The sequence below is a fragment of the Chelonia mydas genome, chromosome 3 (assembly GCF_015237465.2).
Source record: "Chelonia mydas isolate rCheMyd1 chromosome 3, rCheMyd1.pri.v2, whole genome shotgun sequence".
In the NCBI taxonomy this organism is placed as follows: Eukaryota; Metazoa; Chordata; order Testudines; family Cheloniidae; genus Chelonia; species Chelonia mydas.
This window is the reverse complement of record NC_057851.1, coordinates 79,469,784-79,491,107: the sequence shown is the minus strand read 5'-3', so window position 1 is coordinate 79,491,107 and position 21,324 is coordinate 79,469,784. Positions and strand designations below refer to the sequence as shown.

Here is a 21,324-nt window from a genome sequence, read left to right as displayed (position 1 = left end):
TGCTACCCACTGGTTAAAAACACAGAAACCTCATTGTCTCTGACTGTGGCAAAGGCCAGCTACACACTTGTTAATTTCCTGATTTATGACACCATACAGAAGGAATTGAAAGTGGGCATTTTTTTAAACTATTAAAACAGAGGCAGATCAGGAAGTTTGTGATAAAGAAAAGCCAGGTTCTTGTCTGACATGTAATCTCTCTTTTGGCTTTAAGTAAACCTGCTCCTTCAAGGCTGTGCCATCAACAGGGTCTGGCTCAAGTTTCACCACTAAATCTTAGTCAACAATCTCTAATCTGGACACTGGGCTCGGGATTCAGGCTCAGGTTGCAGTTGGAAGCAGACAACAGCGACAAGGGGGTGGAGGGGCCAGGGGAAAAAGGCAACCTTTGTTTCACATCTGATTGTCCAAGCAGGCCTGAACTGAGGTCATGTGTCATTTTTTTGTCATCAACAAGATAAAAGTTTGCATCACTCTGGCCTTGAAATTGCCTTCTTGACACTTATATTAAGTACAGAAAATATATATGTCCAAGAATCAGGGACACAAGTTTGTGGTGCAGCTCAGATTTGGAGTTCTTTTCATCTTTCTGACATGTGATACCCTGCCATAAGCTGCCTGCAGTGAGGTTGCTATGCAGATATACAATTTCTGAAAAGTTACACCAGGAAAACTAAAACCTACTGCTGGATTAGCTTTTCACAAAGAAGCAGGATAAAATGTGTAGCCGATAAACTAAAAAGGTGAATTAAAGTTTCATGAAAACAATCTCCCTAAAAAAGGATCAATAAGTATAAAAGTATCTTGTTGCATTCCTGGCCTTTGGTCTGATGGCTTAACCCAGCTACTGTATATAATAAAGGAGATACTTTGTGTTTCATGGCAGAAAGTGGGGGGATAGAGGGGAAAGAAAAGCCAACCAAATTTCAACTCTCTTTTTCGTCATTGTTGCTGCCTCACGATCATTTTATTTTGAAAAATAAAGACTGGGATAAAAAAAAATATTGTCCAGGGCGTAGAGCCAAAAATATGCCAGCACTTTCCCTCCTCACCCCACCCCCAGCCTCCTAGGCCAAAAGCCTTAACAAAAGCTGTTTTCTGTGTGGAAGATCTCTGGGTCCTCCTCTCTCTTTCCTAACCCCTAACACAGGAAATGATTTTATAATTCACATTGTTAAGAAATTCAACTCCCCACCCCCATTCTCTAGATGCCAACCTACAATAAGGCTCTGGCCCGTCTCTTTTCCTCTCTGACCCTTTTGTGTCAAGCTCCTCTACCTGACCCTGCTTGTAAATCACTCTTTGGATCTCTCCACCAGCAAGTCAACCGGTAGGATTTCCCTAGGGCTCTGAGGCACTTCCGTTTTGCTCCTGGTGACTGCTCCAGCCACTCCCCAAATGCTCCGGCATCCTGAATGACTGCTGTGTGGGTTCGTTTTTTCTCCTGGTGGAACATTCCATCATAGCGGAGACAGTTGTTCATTCCTTAAAAAGCTACCTGTGGACTAAAAAGAGCACTGTAGAGGGGGAGGAGAGGAGCACAAAATGATTTATAATCCATTAATACATACCACTGAGGTGTTTTTTCAAGGGCCCAGACTAATAATAACAATTAGTAGCTAATAATTCTTCACACTTCGCACTTACAGAGTACTATTAAATCTCAAAGGTGGCTGACATGGATAAGTCATTTACGCTACCTGAGCCTCACTTGCCAACTTTAAGCAGTTAAAATCTTGCAGTGTCTTGGATGATTATTGTACTTAATTTGTATAAGGTCACACTCCTGATTGTGAAGTCATTTTTCATTTGGTGCTCAGACTGAAGACAATGAAGTTCTGCTGGCGGAGGCCAGGAAATTCAAGATTGGGAAATTGAGGAGCAGGGAAGTGATGTGACCCACCCAAGGTCACACAGCAAGTCAGTGACAGTCCTGGTAATAAGCTCCTGACTCCAAGTCCAGTGTTCTATCCCAGTAACTTCCAGGCCTGGCTACCACAGAGGGCCTCATACCCCACTGCATTACTTCACTGAGTTACTCCCATGTAAAACTGGAGTAAACACAGTGATGAATCAAGCCCAGAGACTGTCTATTGACTTTATTATCCATGCTAGATGCAAAATGCCTACAGGCTCAAGAGTATGTCTTTATAACAATGCTACAGCAATCACTCAAAGTTCTGCAGTATTTTGCTACTACTGTATCCTACAGCTCTTATGAGTGGCAATGTTTTAGACTATGCCTGTAGAATAATTGATATTGTTATTATTTCTTATTTAAATTTGATTTTAGTGTGTCCTCTTCTTCCAAGTCAAAGTTCCAGAAGTGCTCAGACTAACAGTTGAGTTTGATCAGGATGCAATGGAGCCTAAAATAGTCTTAGGGGCAAATGCCACTGTCAGTTACATTTCTGTAAATCCAGAATCATTCCACTGAAACCAACATTTATCAGAGTAAATTAAAGCAGAATTTGGCCCTTCATTTGTGCACATAACTGTTATTAAGTGAAGCCTTGTGGTCGTCTCACTACGTATTCTGAGCCCATTTTTAAAAGCAAGGCATCAAAGTTTGGGCCACCACTTCCATAGATGGGCACTCCAAATGGCACTGAAATGCCTAATGAGTGTATCTGGGTGAGTGTTAATTTGGATGTCCAAGTAAGGCCTTGGGAATGAGATATCCTATTTAGATAATTATGTTGGTAAATTTGGCCCATAGTGACTATTTGAACAAAGCAAATTCATTTCAAACATTTAGCAAGGGAAAAACTCACGAAATACTGTCATGTGATAGGACATTTTACTTCACAAAAGTGGAGTAAATATTTTTACATTTTTTATTTTGTTCTGAATCCCCCTCAGCCAGTACAGGAGGTAATTAATTCAGGGTGTTTACAGGGCTCTGTCCTTTTTTTTTAGTCAAGAGAAAAATTCTCACTGCCTTCTATGAGAGCAGGAACAAGCCTTTATTCAATGAGAGCCTATGCTGCTTTCTCACAAAAAAACCTCTTGTTAATTTCAGTGGCAGCATGAAGAAATGCAGGCCTGAGATATAGTTTGTTAGAGACCTAGTCTAAAGCTTCTTCTATTCACCTTGTGAAAAGATTCTGTGTATCTCAGAACTGTGCATATGGAAGAACTGCAATGACTTCTTTTACGGGTAGGAACCTATCTGTGGATCTCTCAGGGCATCCTGCCTTTCTTTGGTTGCCTTCTAGGTATTACACTCTCTCAGAAAAAAACTGGCTTGGTCATTGCGGCTATATTGTATGTAATAAATAATAATAATAGTGAGCGAGCATAATGGTGTGCTACTTTGCTGAGATCCCATTAATCACAAAGGAACAAATGTATCTCTTGCTAATTCTACTCATTTTGTTGGGTTTGTACCAGGAATGAATTTGGCCTAAAAAAAAAAAAGTTTTCCTTTGCATGATGTATCATACCATTTGGTCTAGTTAGTTGAAGTTTCATGTGTACTCAGACACTTCTTCATTGGCGTGCAGCTGTCGATGGCAAACTGAACCAACCAAACTACACAAATTCTGATTTAGAAATTGGGATGGTTTGGTAAATATAATCTAGGAAAATTTTCACAAATCCAAAGTTTTTGTGTAGCCCACCTTCAAATTGTATTGCTTTCTGAACCTCTTGCTTACCTTGTGATTTTTTTTTTACATATTTTATTTCTGGAAAAAATAATTACAGAGAAAGAGAGAGATTGTAATCTTGAAAACGAAAGGGTTTTCAGAAGGGTCGCAATGTGTGCTAACAATCCTGGACAACTGACAAAAGCAAAATCAATATACACAGCCATCCTGTCATGGCCAAGTTCAGATGATTAAATAAAGATACAGGAAGTTGCTTACTAGGAAGGCAAGCTTTGGTGTACAGTTCCTTCAGAGCTGGCATGCGCAGTACCTTGCTTGTTGTGCTTACCATGAAGCGTAAATGAAATCATCCCTCCAAAAGCAACAGAGCTCACCAGACATTTCGAAGTCCTCTAACACTGAGGAACCGACATTGTGAATCCATAGGATAAAACTTGAAAGTTGAACACCACTGTATGATATTATTCAGAGCCTAATACGTGGGAATATGTGTAGACATTACAGCAACGTAGGTGAGAGTTCAGTGTGTGAAGATACTGAGAGTTGTGTCCTTACAGAAGATGGAAGAAATGAGTTGAAGCCTCAATCCTGCAGTGAAGTGCACTCAGGCTTCAACACTTGCACAGAGCTCCATTTAAGTCAATGAGGCTCTGCCCAGCATAATGGTCCGATTATATGGAGCTCTTTGAAAGATCAGGGCCTAACTCAACACTTTGAAGTGCTTTTCCCTTCCAAGATCACAATGGAAACTGAGATATCATCAGAGAGGAAATACAGTGAACACAGATTCAGCCTCTAAGAACCATCCGTCCATCTGTCTCCAATGGTTGTTTCCCGGTTTATACCTAAATTGTAAGCTTTGGGGTCAGGGACTGACTTTTTGTTTTGTATTTGTACAGTGCCTAGCACAGTGAATTACTGGTTCATGACTAGGGCTCCTAGGCAGTACTGCAATACAAGTAATAATAAAAATAACACTTGTCAGGGTGCTTTTGCTTTTTAGATTTCAGATTGAATTTTGCTTGATCTGTGATCAGTCACGGAGAGAAAAGAACAACTTTACGTGCACAGGGAAAAAAAATAAAACAACTGCACATTTAAGTGCGTTTTTTTTCTTGGAGATTTATTTTCCTTTAATAAATCTGACACCAGTCAGGGAAAGAGAAAAGTGTTGTGAGCCCAGAAAGAAAGTGAGCACATTGAAAGTGCTTCGTGTCCTTTTTTTCTTGGAGATGTTTCTCTGGTAGCTCTTAGTAACTTCCCCGAGGCTTAGGAGCTTCCCCCCCCCCCCCCCCCCCAATATTTTTTAAAAAGCGAGCTCGCTCGCCCGGTGTGTTTTCCAAGCTTTCACAGCTCTAATAAATAAGGAGCACCTGTAAAACAGTAGCTTGACTTGTTAAGTGACTTTGTACAAAGAAAAATATAGAAATACAGTATATACATAGTGCTCATAGTGCACCATCACTACAAGGCTCTGGTGTGACTGGCTTTGATACCCTGCTCCCAACTTCACTGAGACTAATAGGGATACTTCTTTTGCAAACTGCTTCTTGGTTCCTAACAGCAGCCTTATAGAAGAGGTGTACTCTGAACACTTGAGAGTGAACAATTGCTTTATTCAAGTTAGTAAACAGTTACACTGAATCACAAGGTGATTTGTATTTTTTTTCTTTTTTGTATTTGTCAGAATGGGATACTCCACAACTGTCTTACCAATTCAGTGCCAGTCTACATGCTCTAGTGTACTTTTGGACTCTTGGCTACAACTGTACAAGTGCACACAAGTAAATTCTACCCTGTTATCCTCCACCCACTGATTGAGGATCGAATTGCACATTTCTCTTAACCATGACAGGAGAAAGCAAACAGTGAAACAGAATCATGGGGGAATCTTTCTCACTTTACCCCTTGTTTTCATTGGTTTGTCCATACCATTCTAATTATCATGAAAGGGCTATGCATATGGAGAGATTGTCTCACTGGCTTCCTGGATCACTGAAAACCATCAGGGTTGAAATTTCATCCAAGTCTTTCGTGACGCCCAGCAAATATTCCCCTCAGATTATTTTACACCTTGAGGGAATTTTGGTCTTTAGTTCAACACTCTTGCTCTGTTCCCAAATGGGGCGCTATTTAGGGGAATTTAAAGAGAAAGCTGAGAAGAATAAACATTTACTGAGTTCTCTTGGCATTCAGGCTCTGAAAAACCACAGTATAAACTATTCATGCTGCTTCTTACATCTGTCAAATCAAAAATTAAAAGCCATAAAAGTGTAACACTGAAAATATGGCATTAAAAAGGATAAAGGTGGCCTTTGTAAAAATAACAAGGAAAGTATATTAGCCAATAAAATATTCTAACTCTTCCTTTAAAAGTGCATCATGGGTAGGACAGAGATGACTCTGAAGCGTTGCTACTCCAGTAAAACCCCTTTCCCCCATCAAAACGTGACTAGGTCCAAAACCATACAATGCAAATCACGATTCTTAGTGTAGCAGCAAAACCACAGCAGTTTTTGAAAAAAAAAAAATCCATATCATTGTCCAGTCTCAAATATCTGAATCTTGAAATCAGAGAGGGAAAAGTACCTACATTGGTCCGGGTGGTTTTTGAAACCAGAGGGAAAAATTCCCCAGCAAGAAACCAAGAGGAAAACATGTTCCTCCGAGGAGAAGAGGAGGTGGTAGTGGGAATGTGAAGCACATTGCGTCGGTCCATGATAGGCTATCTTCTGGGCCAAAGGCACCCGTGGGACTGAGGCTTCCTCTGAGAGACTTAATGACAGGAAGCTGATTTATTTGTTTGACTTTTAGCCAGACGGGGTGGTGAGCGGCCCAGCTGGCATCATTCGGTGAAGTGACATGGTTTGCTCTGCTCCCTTTCTCCATGCAAGGTACCCTGTCAGTGAGCATTCCTGTAAAACAGACAAGAGGAGCTGGTCAGAAAGCGTTGGGGATGATTCATTGCAGGGAATGTGTGCACAAACTTGGGAACGCAGCTTAAAGCTCTGAGGGCAGCTTAGGTAAGGACACCGGTTTCACTGCTTCATCCTCAGGTATGTCTGCCTGATACTACCAGGGCTGTGAGTACATGGAGAAGTCAGCAAAGCCTCCTTTGCAGCAAGATTGGTGGAAGTATATTAGAACATGGAGGAATGCTCCTTAGAACAAGCTAGAGAGAGATACAATCATAATTAATACTTTTTGCCTCCCCCCTTTTAGTCTAGCAGATCAAAGGTGAGTAATAACCTCTTGCAGTTATCCAGTGCTCTTCACCTATGGATCTCAAAGTACTTTACAAGAGTATATGTATCATTATCTCCACTAAACAGATAGAAGGACTGAGCCAAGGAGGATATTTGATTTGCCCAGGATCCCACAGTGCCAGGAATAACGGTAGCATTGGGAAGACAGCACATATCTTCTACCTCTCATTTGCTTGTTTTAACTATCAGTAGAACCTCAGAATTACAAACACCGGAGTTACAAACTGACCAGTCAACTACACACCTCATTTGGAACCAGAAGTATGCAATCAGGCAGGAGCAGAGACAAAAAAAAAAAAAAAAAAAAAAAAAAATCAAATACAGCATAATACTGTGTTAAACGTTAACTAAAAAAATAAAGGGAAAGTTTAAAAAAATATTTGACAAGATAAGGAAACTGTTTCTGTGCTTGTTTCATTTAAATTTAGATGGTCAAAAGCAGCATTTTTCTTCTGCATAGTAAAGTTCCAAAGCTGTATTAAGTCAGTGTTCAGCTATAAACTTTTCAAAGAACAACTATAAAGTTTTGTTCAGAGTTATGAATAATCTCCATTCCTATAACTCTAAGGTTTTACTGTACTACTGGTTGTCTCCCAGTAATTAGACCTTCTCCCCTTTTTTAAGCTATCACAATTTAAAAAAAAAACTGTCTGAATACAATGTTTAGCTTCAGTATATTAAAGTCATGGATCATGCCAAACGTGTCTTTCCATATCTTCCCTCTGAGTGGCAGAGCATTTGGGTCTGTACTGCAACCTAAGAGGAAGGGGGTTAAATTACCAAACCCTAACTAAGAGATGGGGTTTTCTCATATATCGTAGTTGTTTTTATTTCTGAGTGAAACATCGAGCTTACTGTGGAGAACTGGACTCAGCAGTTATAGGTGAACAACTCATCCTGGACACCAACGTTAGAGTTTGGTTGCTTATTCATGTAATTAGGCTTACTGTGCACTTGTACTCTAAGCACATTAGAAGGTTTTAAAACACACACCTTAATAAAGAATATTAGAGCAAGTTTAACAAATCTGCACCGTGCCCAGAAAACCTTCTCATCACCCTGCCTCCATCATACCCTGCATGACAGATTTCTCGATGACCCCCCGCTCCCTCCTCACTCAGTCTTCCCAGAGGAGTGCCTGACCATGTGTCCTGAAGATCAGCAACTCCAGGCTCTGGTGAACAGGCAGAAGAGAGGGCCAGAACCCAGGTTTCTCACCTAGAATGCCCTTCTGCCAACCTCTTCAGTTATACTATTATATAAACAGGGCTGACTCAGGCAAATGCATGGCCCCTTGCAAAGCCATGTGATTGCTCCCAGCTGAAAGCCCCAAGATGCAGCATGATACTTTCTCTCCCCCATATAACCCCACCCCATGCAAATGCCATGCCAGCTGAGGATGAAGTGAGTTCGTTTCCATGAGAGTAGGGTGGAGGCATAGAATAGGGGAGCAGACAGTGTATGCAGAAGTGTTTATGGAGGGAATTAGGGGAACGGTGGGTCAAAATTACCTATCAACGGAAGGGCAGGGAGCAGTGATGTAGCCCAGCGTTGCACCAAACAGGGAGATACCTCCCATTTCCCAAGGGGCTCAGTTATCATCACAGAGATCTCTAGCTGCTGCTCACTCTCCCAACCATGTGGCATTGAAATATGCATATTAAACCTCCCACTAGCTGTAGTGCCCCCATGACCTGGGCAGCTCTGCTGGCACCATGCTCTGTGGCAGCCCTGAATATGCTTTATGGTTCTTCCACTCTTTGCCATGAGGACAACAGAAGTTGTGCATGGGACATAAGTACAGAGACATAGGGTATCAGAGAAATTCACACTGCAGGTAAGGGAACAACAAAGTGGACTGAGGAGGAAAATGTTGCCCAGTGCACAAACTGAGACTGATAATATGCTTCAGGATTTCCCTCTAAGGTTTTAGAGAATAATGGAGTCCAAGCCATAAGATGGTCTCCGTGTGCACCCAAAGCATAGGGACTGTTTTACAGAATTAAGAAAATACACAGTAGCTTATTTACTTTTATAGTCTTTGAGATGAAGTTACAGGTAGGGAATAGGCATGCAGGAGAGGTAGAAGATAAAACTCCTTGCATAATACTGTAACCCAGACTAGCAGAGTGAGGAGTTTGTCCTGTCTAGTGGCCAATCCACATAAGAGGTTTATGGATCAACTACTGCCTCTAATTAATGAAGCTATAGCCCTTTACCTCAAGCAGTAGAGACTCATGCTTTGAGCACTGAAGGTCCTCCTGGGTTCATACCCTGCTGTCAGCCTAAGCAGAGTCAGTTACAATAGAGTTTGTGATCATCTTAGACCCTTGAGCTGAGAGCTCTGTGATATAAAACACTACACACCTATATGCATAGCGAGAGGGTATAAAACACTAACGGAAAACAATTTTTGTCATTCTTACTTTTTTCAGTCTTCAACTCCAACCGCAGCATCAAATTGTTCAGAAACAATATGGCGACTGAGCATTAGGCTTAGTCCCGGGTGATCATTGATGTGGGCTGGCGGAGTTTTCCGTCTTTTAACACAGTACTTAATTCAACCAGGCAATGAACATGAAAGCTGTTGATGCGCCAGAAGATGCCTGGTTCATAAATGGCCCCAGGGCGAAGGCAAGCCCATAATTTTCTCAGGGAGGCTCTGCTGAGGTCATAACCACAAGAGTGCAGCTGACGCAGGCATGGGAGCATGTTCAGCCCTGTAAACTCGCTGGGGTCATCTGTTATTTGTAATAGCTCAGTGCTTTTTAGCAACTCTCCAAGTAGTTCAAGCTTTACCATTAAAACCTTCCCCTTTGAACAGTGAGTGATTTATCTTTCCTCTCCATGACATTATAGAAAAGGCACCACATCACTAAAGCTGGGGGAAGCATTTCTGCACACAGAGCTCTGACATTTTATTTCAGAGGGGACCCAAGGAGAAAGTTAGCTGGGCTCAAATTCAGAGTTCCTTACACAGTTCTTACCACGACAAACTCCCATTAACTTCAAGGGTATTTTTTTTTTCATTCATGTCCTGCAAACTCTGGGTCTTTTGTTAACAATGGGTCAGATATGCAGCCCCTAGCCTCCCACTCCCGGCAGTTGGAGCTCTAACCTGTACAGACCTTAAAAATCCAAACAGGGATGCGTGGGACTTACTCTGTGTGGCCGAGCAGGGCTAGAGATAGTATTGTCGTAAGGCAACTGTGATATTGAATTGTCATACAGATACATTGGAGTTCGCCTGTAGATAATGCAATGGTCTCTGTCAATTTTATATTTAGGGAAGAACTTTCTGGGAGAAACTGGGAAAGAATAGGAGAAAGGATGCCAACTGCTAACTATTGCTTCTCTGTCTAAGATCTGCACCTATTCCTAGAAAAGCCTTCAGTGAAATTGCACCAGGTTAAACTAGGTCTAACTCTGGACCTTTTTCTCTAACCTAATTTAGTCTATCCATTTGGACTAGGATATACTGTTAAATTAGCCACTGGAATTTGTAAATATCGGCTGCTGCCATCTGACAAGGCTATTCGCCTGACCCTTGTCAGGTGATTAGAGCCAAGAAATACAGCTGAGACTTTTACTAGTACTCCTGTATGTCAAAAGTCAACTAAATCACTGGCAAAAATGGAGCAAATAAAACCCACAGAGTCCCTCACTCTGGACAGGAACTTGAGAGTTAACAGGAGGCAGTGGTTGCAGTTCTTCCAAATTTATCAGGGAGCAAGTCCTATGGAAGAGCAATAGGAGAGAAATCCCACCCACAGGTGCCAAAGGTAACAGCAGAGCTGCCAGGTGAGACCATTGGCCACTCTTAACAGCACTCCTGCGCTTCACACCTTTCATACAGGAACTACAGTCCAAGAATAAGGAGGAGAAATCCCTACCAAACAAAAGAGGGAAAGGAAGAGCAGATAAAACCAGGGACACAACAGGTAAAGGAGAGGGAAGAAAAAAAATTGGAATATTTTGCCAAAAAAGTCACACATGTTGCTCTGTGAAAAGAAGAGGCTGGGGGCAGGTGCAGGATGAACAACAGCATCTTGCTCTGAGCCCCTCACCCCACCCAAAGAAAGGAGAGTTGAGATGGAGGCTCATCTCTTTTCTACACTGTCAGGTCATGTGCTGAATAGCACCTCAAAGCTGAATAACGATATGCTGCTATGGGAATTTTGTGGGTCTTTGGCACCTTTGAAAAGCAAGCTGAATATCGAAAAATGGAGGCACTCAAAATCTGTGGTAACTTTTGAACATTTGTTTACCTAGCAATAGCACTTGCTACCCTTTTTTATTGCTTTGGTTTTTGCTCTGAGACGGTTCTAATGAGCAGCTGTGACTACTGCAACACAACGACAGATAGGACCACACTGTATGGATGTTATGTACATGGCTCCCAGCTCCAGGTGAGGTAAGGGAACATACGGAGAGGATAAATGGAATCTCTTCTCCCCCTTATAGCCTACACACATGCGGCCCCAAGCACAATGGGACCTTCATAAATATTGAGCCCTGAATGCATATGTAGCTCTCCTTTAAAGCCAATGAGAACAGATTCACATGTGTGCATTAGTGAGCAGAAATTGGCCCTGTGTTTGGTTCCATGGAGTGGGGGTTGGGTATGGTGTGACTGTCACGCCATAACATGTTCTGGGTCAGCTTTAGGTTATTATTTTTTAATTTGGTCCACATCCATGGGGCAGGGCATTTCTGCTTCCTATTTAGGACTGCATTTTATTTTCCAGAACTGCTGAGATTGGGTCCATTGGGCAGCCTGCAGTGCCCTGGCAGGGAGCAATTATTTTTTAAACTTAAAACATTTTTAACATCAGCGATCAGTTTCTTGCCTGCTCTTGCTGAAGTGCATTTCTTTTCACTTCTGCGCTCCCTCATGGTTTTGTGTTATTAAGATCAGGAGAGCAGATACACAGATTTCAGCCAAGATTCATAGATTCCAAGGGCATATGCAATCATTGTGATCATCTAGTCTGAACTCCTGTATAACACAGGCCTTCGAACTTCCCAAAAATAACTCCTAAAGCAGATCTTTTAGAAAAACACCCAATCCTAATTAAAAAAATCGTCAGTGATGGAGAATCCACCATGATAAATTGTTCCAACAGTTAATTACTCTGACTGTTAAAGAATTATGGTCTTATTTCCCGTCTGAATTTATCTCGTTTCAACTTCCAGACTGTAATCAAGTTACCTCTTAGCCCTCTCTTTGTTAAACTAACTGGATCGAGCTCTTTGAGTCTATCACTATAAGGCAGGTTTTCTAATCCTTTAATCATTCTTATGGCTCTTCTCTGAACCCTCTCCAATTTATCAACATCCTTCTTGAATTCTGGTCACCAGAACTGAATACAGTATTCCAGCAGCAGTTGCACCAGTGCCCAATACAGAGGTAGAATGACCTCTCTATTCCTACTCAAGATTCCCCTGTTGATGCATCCAAGGACTACGTTTGCCTTGTTGGCCACAGTCTCACACTGGGAGCTCATTTTCAGCTGAGTATCCACCAAGACCCCCAGATCTTTTTCACAGTCCCTGCTTCCCAGGATGGAGTCCCCCATTGCATAAGTATGGCCTACATTCTTTGTTGCTAGATTTATACATTTACATTTAGCCATATTAAAATGCATATTGCTTGCTTGCTCCCAGCTTACCAAATAATCCAGATCGCTCTTTATCAGTGACCTGTTCTCTAAATTATTTACCATTCCTCCAGTTTTTGTGTCATCTGCAAACTGTATTAGTGATGATTTTATTTTTTCTTCTAGGATGTTAATAAAAATGTTAAATGTCATAGGGCCAAGAACTGATCCCTGCAGGACCTCACAGGAAACATACCCTTTCAATGATGATTCCCGGTTTACAATTATATGTTGAGACCTATCATTTAGCTAATTTTTAATCCAGTTAATGTGTGCCGTGTTTGCTTATATCTTTCTAGTTTTTTAAATCAAAATGGCATGCAGTATCAAGTTAAATGCCCTACAGACGTCTATTATACAACTCTATTACCTTTATCAACAAAACTTATAATCTCATCAAAAAAAGATATAAAGTTAGTTTGACAGGATCTATTTTCTATAAACCCACGTTGACTGGAATTCATTATATTACCCTCCTTTAATTCTTTATTAATCGAGTCCCATATAAGCCTGTCCGTTACGTTTCCTGGGATCAATGTCAGCCTCACAGGCCTGTAATTATCTAGGTCATTGTGTTTACCCTTTTTAAATATTGGCACAACATTAACTTCCAGTCTTCTGGAACTTCCCCAGAGTTCCAAGACTTACTGAAAATTCACATTAATGGTCCAGTGAACTCATCTGCCTTCTTTTTTTTTTTTCACATTCTTGACGCAAGTTATCTAGACCTGTTGATTTAAATATGTCTAATTTTAGTAGCTTCCGTTTAACATCCTTCTGAGATACTAGCGGAACGGAAAGAGTGTTATCATATGATAAGAGCAGATCATCTATTTTTTCCCAAATACAGAACAGAAATATTTATTGAACACTTCTGTCTTTTCTGCATTATTATGGATAACTCTATTATTTTCCCATGGACCAATACTATTGTTAGGATTTTTTTTTCCTAATATACTTTAAAAACTCCTTAATGTCCTTAACTCTGCTGGCCATAGATTTCTTCTTGCGTCCCTTTGCTTCCCTTATTCAATTTTCCACAATTCCTAACTTCTGATTTACACTTATATTCATTACTACCTACTTCTATCAATATAGATGAACTATGGCTAGTTCAAAAATTATTGTTGCTTATGTCTGATGTCCCCATCCCGCCCCCTCCTTACAGTTGTTGTTCATTCCTTGGTGCACTCCTAGGGTAAAATTCATCCCATTCCCGTGTCTCACTTAAATCCTTAAAACAGAGTTTAACAGTGCGTAGGGCCCTACATAAGTTCTTTGTGCTGAGGCAAATCCACTCCATATAACAATTTGTGTTCCTACCCTCTTACATTAATAACCCTGTCTCCTACAAACAAGCAAAATCTTTTCCTCTTAGCCAATTCTCATTTAATACCATTTTTGTGTAATTTCACACACGTTTTAAAGTCTTTCAGATTTTAACACTCTGCAGATAATGATCAAAAGATTAATGAAGCTCCACAACATTTTCAGTTTTACTTTTAAAAAATCAGCATTTGTGGCCTCCCCACTCCCCATCTCCCACTGATCGCTGAAAAGGGGGCCCACTGGTTTATACTCTGGTGACACTGAGAGACACATAAGCCAGTAGCATAAAAGCTAGGCCATGGTAAGAGCAGACAAACTCTGCACTTCTAATCTCCGCTGTAAGAATGACTCATTCTGGGGCCTCTGGCAAATCACTTAACCTGTTTGGGCCAGGCTCTGTTCTCGTTTACACGGAGATGTTTGATGTCACAGCACTGAAGCAAGGCTGCCAAGAGTCACGCTTCTGTCGCAACCCTGCCACATTTGGCAGCAATGTGGAGCGTTCCCCCAGCTCTGCTGAAACCTTATGCGTTCAGCAGGACTGGCCTGTTATTGCCAGTTTTGGCCTCCAGGAGCTGCTGTGGCGCCAGGGCTGAGCACGCTGACTCTCTGCCTCCCATCAGGGTGTTTTCCCTGCTGGAGCCAAGTCGGAAAGGAGCAAGGAGGAGCAGCTGGCAGCAGCAGCAAGAGACAGCAGCAGGCAGAAGGTGAGGAGAAGGGGCTAGAGAGTGCCCCAGCTGCCCCGCAGACATCCCCACTAAGGTCCCTGCCCAAGTCCACTCGAGCACACACCCATACACGTGACACCTCCAAGGTTTGTGCACGCAGCGCCCTGCCCCATGCTCAGGGATGGGTGTGTTGACTGTAAATTGAAGTTTAGGGTCATATGTAAATTATTTGCAAATATGTCAGCTGCCTCTAGCTTATTTGCATAAAATATTACACATGGAGTGGCACAGAAGCTGGTAGGTGGGAGTGAAGACAGTCAAGTCACAGCAGTGTAAATGAGATCAGAATCTGCCCCTCTGCTTCAGATTCCCTGTCTGTAAAATGGGGGAAATAATACTGAGCTATCTTGCTGGGCTGTTGTGAGGGCTCCTTAGTTAATGCTTGAAAAGTCCTACAGAAGTGTTCCGTGTGTGTTGACTTGTTTACTGCTTCTGTACAAATGTTACCTATTCTGACTCCATTTACACAAATTATAAGATCTTGGGTTATATTAAAAGAGACATTTTAAAAAACTAATGTTTTGGATTTCTTAATATTAAATACGCAAATTAAAATACAGCAGCTTCAACAAAGACTGTTGGGTCCTGATCCTGCAAATTGTTGCCACCGTGAAGCCAATGGGACTACTTGTCTGTGTAAGGCCTACTCCCGCAGGCAAGCGTTTGAGGAATCAGCCCCATTGTAGTCAAGACCCTGAGGCTGCAACCACGGGGCCTGATTCTGATCTCTCTCTGGTTTTACACTGACTTTAGTGGAGTTTTTCCTGATTTATACCAATGTAAGGGCCTGGTCCATCTCCCACTAATGTCAGTAAAGCTCTGATTCATTTCAGTCATGCAGGATCAAATCCTGAGAATAGAATTAGATTTATCTAGTTTAATGGGTGCAGGATAGGGTCTCAAGTAGCCAAAAACTCTTGCAGATTATGGTAGAGGAGGGCATAACAATCAAGAATGTATGGAGCAAATAACTTGTAGCTGGAACATTTTACAGGTGCAGTGCCAGCAGCTTTAGAGTGTCCCTTGTGATTTATTGGTAACAGTTTAAACTAGCAGTAATTGTTGCAGAGTTTGCTGTTTAAACTTTTCTACAAATATAGAGACAATATTTTTATCGCTGGTTCAGCAGTAATTGGTAAACTACTGCTGTATAATGGAAAATTTGCATCTTAATTGAACTAAGAAAGTAGGGGACAGCATTCAAGTCTGTAGTGACCTCATCATGTACCTCTTCTTCTGTATCAGTATTCGGACATCACTAGATTACAGCATTCCTGTGGGAAAGGGGTTTTTGGATAAAGTACTTAAAAAGGGCAGCTCAAGTGGATCATAAAAGCATATAAATATTTGAAGCATGAGCACGCAATAAATCATAATAATATTAAGATTTACATTTAGCCACAAGGGCTCCAAATAAATAGCTGAAAATTGCTTTAAACATAGGTTTAAAATATCAATACGTTGTTGATGGGCTGCAGAACTTTGCAAAGAAATCTGAACCAGAGAGTTGTTTCCTTCTACACCACCCAATCTCCACAACTTTAAAAAAAAATAGGCTTCCATAGAGGATGATTATATTACACAGTTTGAATGTCCAAAACAAGGACTGGAAGATGACATGTAGCGGGGGGGTGGGGGGGGCTGTTCTTCCAACAAATGCAGTTCAGCCACTTTGCGTCTAGATAATTTGTTGTTGTAGGTTGGCTCAAATTTAAGACAGTAACATTTTAGAAACACTTGGAAAACTAAACCAGCTGCAGGAAGGATATTATTACAAATTGAGACACATGTTGTACAGGAATACCATTCTTTTCAAATACCAAAAATATGTCTGGGGAAGCAAATCCATGCAAATGAGACTGAGATGGGGCCTACTCTTGTAAACTGCTGAGCACCCTCCACTCTCACAGGAGGCAGCGGGAGTTGAGGGTGCTCAGCCTCTCGCAGGATGAAGTCCATAGATTTAATATGCTTTTTTTTTTTTTTTGGAAGCAAAATGTTTTAGATTTGCTGGCTCTGTACAGATTCCATGTTTACTTGATTTGTTGCTTTCATGGGATCAGCAAATACACTCCCAACACTAGGCCCTTTTCATGTGAGTATAACATAGTTCACTATCAAAAGAATATAAATGACCTGATGTACAATGCGGAGCACAACGGAGTCGCAAGGCTTCAATCTGGTAACGCAGTTAAGAATGTGTTTAACTTTAATTCTTTGCGGGATGGGGTCTAACGATAGACAAGGACAGTCACCTGGCAGTTTAGACGTAAATGGGGCTCTGTCACAATTAGTTCAAGACCTTCCAGGCCAGAAATCTGGGAAGACATTATTGCTACTTCACATGAATCTTCTATTTGCTTTTTATATGCATTTGCATTTTAAAATGGAATTTCCTAAATCCTAGTGCTCTATGTTTAATTATGTCCATCTCTTGCACAACTGTTTCTTCTGGTTTTCAACCCAAGTTCAGGATTTTTGGGAGGCACTCCTAATAATGTGAGCTCCTAGGGCCCGCTCTCCCCATAGGTCAGGACTTTTGCATGGACATTTTCAATCGTTGTTTTAGTCTCTCCTCGTGCATATGAAGGCAATAATAACTTCATAATTTCTGACGATGTTTCTGCAAGAGCCTTCAGTTCTTATGGTAAAGATCCATAAATGTATTTCAGAACAGCTGCCTGTTCTGATTTCTGCATTTGAGCATGAGCTGTGATTTTTTCCAAACTTTCCCTGTGATACAGAAACCTTGTATCCAAATAGTACAAGAGTAAATGACAAAATGAAGAGCTTGATTTTCCTTTCATATCCATTTTACACCAACTCTACTGAATGGAATTACTTCTGCTTTACATTGATGTAAAAGGGAGGATAATCAGGTCCTAAATGTCTGAAAATGTTTTTCTTTGGGGCCTGATATCAGAATCATTTATGTGAGTAACCCTATTGTTTACAATCCATCTGAATAAGGCCTACTCACATGAGCAAGGGTTTGCAGGATCAAGTCATTGGTTTTCTCTTTCCTAAAAGAAGTATGGATTTTCTTCTCTTTTCATGGGATGCACACGTTTCACATGTGGTGCATATGGGGTCATATCGGCTTAATGTGTGCTTTGAATGTGGTGTTTGTTTTGTTTTTTTAAAATAAGCTCCTTCTCAGAAAGGTCACAGAGAACAATTACATCTGCAGCGACCAAAGTAACCTTTGGGGTAACCCCACTGAAGTCAGTGGTCCCAGTCATGAAATATTTGAAAATCACAAGTGGCCTTAAATCTCCATGGCCCAGAACCCCCGCCTGTGTTAATTGTTCTCGCTCAGTAGGAGAGATGACAGTTTACACCAGCTGAGGAGTTGTAATTTGTATGAAAGGAGGTGCAGGTGCTTGGCACCTTTGGAAATCAGGTTATTTTTACATATATGGCTAAATATGGATTCAAGAGCATGGTTTTATGTTTGAAAATTGTGGCCTATGGCAGTCGATTCTGTGGAAGAGTAAAAGGACCAGATCCTCAGCTGGTATAAATCAGCATAGGTCCTTTTGACTTCAATAGATCTATGCTGATCTACAACAACTGAGGGTCTGGACCGTGGTCTGCTACTTTACTCCCATGCAAGCTGATTTAGTGGACGCAAAGCCTGACAGTCTAAGATGTGGGAACTGAAATCTAGTACCAAGTACGTCACCACTTAGAGAATCATTTCTCTGGGAAACTCTCCTTTAATTTAATATATCTGAGTGCTATCTGCCGTGGTGATTCACGAATGTAAGATCACTGTTAGTATCAGGCATTTCTTGAGGGCTGAACTTCAATTCCAGGCAAACATGTACGTGTTTGTAATGTAAACAGTCTCCCCCAGAACGACTGTTAAAAATCAGGTTCCTAAGATGTCAGGTATAGGAGTTATTTTTGGAACAGCTTTTGCCTGTGGAGATACATCAGTTTACCCCAGCTGTGAATCTGGCCTATAGTGCTGTGTCAACAAAGATAACTAGCAGGAACCATTTAAACACATAAAATATGTTTTTGTTTGACATGTAGGGCCCGATCCTATCATGGTCAGTGCATTGAGGGGAGAACAGGATGCTGGTAGATACACAGAGATGCTACAGTGAGGGCGTCATAGAAAACTGTCAGACAGCAGAAAGGTTAATATATATGTTCTCTGTCTCAGGATTCCCACAACCCACAGCAGGATTTCTTGTGCTGGGCCAGTGGGGGAGGAGGGGATTTCATAGTGGGATACATATGACTTTGGCCCTGAAAAGAAGCATTCTACACTGTGTGTGTCATTATGACCACAACATAGCCATTAGCCAGCTGCAGGACTAAGCATATGACCTACTCAGCAGACTGCGAGCCCATGGGGACAAGGTGCATGGGCTAGTGCAGTAGCTGGCCTGCTCTTAGCTCTCCCCGTAGAGCTACAAAGCTATTCTGCTTGCACGGAGTAAGAAGCCCCCACCTCAGCTTCCCCCACCTCTGCACCTGCGTGCACACACACACACACACACACACACACAAAGGTAGGAGCTAGTTCTGAGTGTAGCCATGTGTGCCATTTAATTTTATAGTTCAATTTACCTGAAGTATTATATGAAAGCCAAATGGTCTATAGCATTTTAACTTGTTCACCTTAAAAACCACTTACACTGAAACTGTAGGGTTAAAATGATTCTGCCTGGATGTACTATGTGCATGCGGCCAACACTAACACTGCTAATTTTAAAAAGCTCACGCCATTCAAATTTGAAACAATTACACCCAGCAAAATATTCCTCTCATGAGCTGCATGCCTGCCTTGCACTGAGGAGCTGGCACTGAGGGTTTTTAGCTGGTTTCTTGAATTGCATCAAGCTAGACCAGCTTGACAGTCTACACCCTAATGGAGAGGCTAAACTTTAATATGGAGGGTTATGTTGCTGATTAGCATTTCCAATAATCAAGTAATTGGTATATTATATAATCTAGAGTCTGGCTACTTGCCCAAAAAGGTCACACTTGAACTGATTCCTTTTTACAGCCATCCATGTTGTTATTCCTCACATTCTATCTGCCTGCCCAGAACTCTATCATGGATGGATCTGGATCATTTTCCTCAATTAATACAATTTGATAGGAAACTAAATTCAGGAAAAGTTACATATTATGTCACATACTTTCAGATTACCCAATTAGGGGAGCCAGAGGGAGAGAGAACTTTCAGGACTGTTTCTTCTAACAAGTTAATGAGATTCTGGGACCAGCATAATAATTAAACTGCCAGGGCCCAGGTCATCAAAAACGAGGGACCAAATCCTTCCCTGTGTAGCTTATTCCTGCACGGGGACTGGGAAGCTCCATGTGTTCATGAGTCTGTACGTGTGGAGTTTCCTCATCCCATTGCCAAGGGAGGTAGGTCTTATCTCTACCCTCACCATGGAACAGGTAGGGGAGTTGGGCAAAAGAGCTTGTGGCTAGGGTCATCAGCACAGAGATCATGTGCCTCAGAATTGCCTTCTGTTCACACCCACAGATACCTATCAGAACAAAGCTCAAGATGTTGGTTGCAAATATATTTGGGGCCTATCCTCCTCTTAAATGCAACAGTGCTATTCAAGTTAAACCATAGCCACAGAAGCAGCATCCTCTAGGCCTTTGGTAGTATGCCTTCTGGAGGAGCTGGACTGCCATGGGCAGCCCCAGTCCCACTGTAATCTGTTGCTGGGGAGTCGGGATTCATAGCGAGGAGGAAGAATTAAGCTAAAGTTGATGGTATTAACAGTAACATATTCAGTGATTGCCCATGGAGCCTGGGGTTAGAGGCTGGGCAACAATGTTTTGTTTCTCCATGCTCAACCACTCTGTACCCACAGAACATCATCCCCGTGGAATGTTCATAGAGGGGCTTCTTGACGCTGGAGCGTGGGGCGGGAGAGTGGGACTGGGGAGCTGCCATAGACCTGGCATCACCCCCCTGGGATTGCTGTCTTTTTATTTGCAGTGGCAAAGGAGAGTTTAGCCCCATCATTGGGTTCTATGTGAAGCTGAGTAATCAAATCATTTCAAGGGTTCATCTCAAACCAATATCAGGTTTGTGTGGGTTAGCTGTATATGCTCTAAAGAAACACTGCACCCGCTGGCATTTCACAGAGACTATGGCGTCATTTGGAGTGAGGTGACTATTCACATCATTTTCTTCTATAGGGTATTTTGGGGCTATGCTCTTTCTTTGGAAATACAGATCGATTCTGCCTTTGCATTTCTTTTGTGCAACTTTTTTCTTTTAAGTCACAGGTGACCATTAACCATTTTCTGTGCTATTACACACAACTCTTAGAGGCACTGTAGACACCTGGGAACTGAAAAACTACCAGTAAAATAAGTGACAAAAACAATCCAAAACAAACCCTGAGAAAAAGAAATACCAAACTATATATACACATCTTTGTGAACAGGAAAATGATTATTCATTCCGGTAATTGACTGATAGTTTTCAATGCTAGACATGCTGATGCTCGATGAATTTAAGAAGTGGGGGAAACAACAACTGACTCATGAATGTTCCTTTTTGTGTCTTTTGGGTGCTGTCTGTCTGAGCTCAGGTTATCCAGTTTCTGTGTGGAATATTATATGCAAAGTTATGTCACATACAATAGTGTCAGCACCACAAACAGATAAACATCTGAATGAAGCCAGAGCTTTCTGAGCTGAGAGTGCCTAACTGTGGAAGATGCGGTAGTCTGACTGA

At 41.6% G+C, this 21,324-nt stretch overlaps 1 protein-coding gene across 2 annotated transcripts in view; it reads right to left on the bottom strand.

The window, feature by feature from the left end:
• Positions 1-6,474: 6,474 nt before the first annotated feature.
• Positions 6,475-21,324, bottom strand: part of LOC102931073 (sine oculis binding protein homolog) — a 133,662-nt gene continuing 118,812 nt past the window's right edge. Inside the window, exon 6 of one of the 2 annotated variants that reach the window (XM_043542750.1) lies at positions 6,475-6,526. The gene's annotated coding sequence lies outside the window, so the exon portion shown is untranslated. The remainder of the gene's footprint in view (positions 6,527-21,324) is intronic. The other variant, XM_043542749.1, reaches the window with a different exon arrangement.